Here is a 232-nt window from a genome sequence, read left to right as displayed (position 1 = left end):
CGTACGGTTGCTTTATCATCAACAGAAGCTGAGTACATGGCGCTTTCGGAAGCAACGCGAGAAGCGATTTGGCTCAAGACGTTTCTATGCGGGCTTAATGAACTGAAAACAAGCGATGCAGTCAAGATTTTAGAAGACAATCAAGGCTGTATCGCGCTTGCAAAGAACCCCGAGTTTCACAAGCGCACGAAGCATATTGACATTCGCTACCATTTCGTGCGTGAGAAAGATG

Source organism: Plasmopara halstedii (assembly GCF_900000015.1).
Source record: "Plasmopara halstedii genome assembly, contig: Scaffold_3156, whole genome shotgun sequence".
Taxonomy (NCBI): Eukaryota; Oomycota; class Peronosporomycetes; order Peronosporales; family Peronosporaceae; genus Plasmopara; species Plasmopara halstedii.
The sequence above is the reverse complement of the archived record's forward strand: the minus strand, read 5'-3'. Positions refer to the sequence as shown.